Raw genomic sequence first — 215 nt, 5'->3', positions numbered from 1 at the left:
CTGAGTGTGCAAGATTCTTTTGGTGAAGCAAAGAAGACTTTTATTGATACTTATTTTTTATTTAGCATTTCTTCACTTTTGAAAATATTATTGTATATTCCTCTTAGAGGATTTTATTTTGGAGAAATAAGATCTTATTTTGCACACTTTCTGGTTTGTAATATTCTAGCCGGCCTTATCTTCACAAGTCGAGACTAGTGATTATTATGTATTGT

Source organism: Arachis ipaensis, chromosome B10, assembly GCF_000816755.2.
Source record: "Arachis ipaensis cultivar K30076 chromosome B10, Araip1.1, whole genome shotgun sequence".
In the NCBI taxonomy this organism is placed as follows: domain Eukaryota; kingdom Viridiplantae; phylum Streptophyta; class Magnoliopsida; order Fabales; family Fabaceae; genus Arachis; species Arachis ipaensis.
This window is presented reverse-complemented; position numbering follows the sequence as displayed.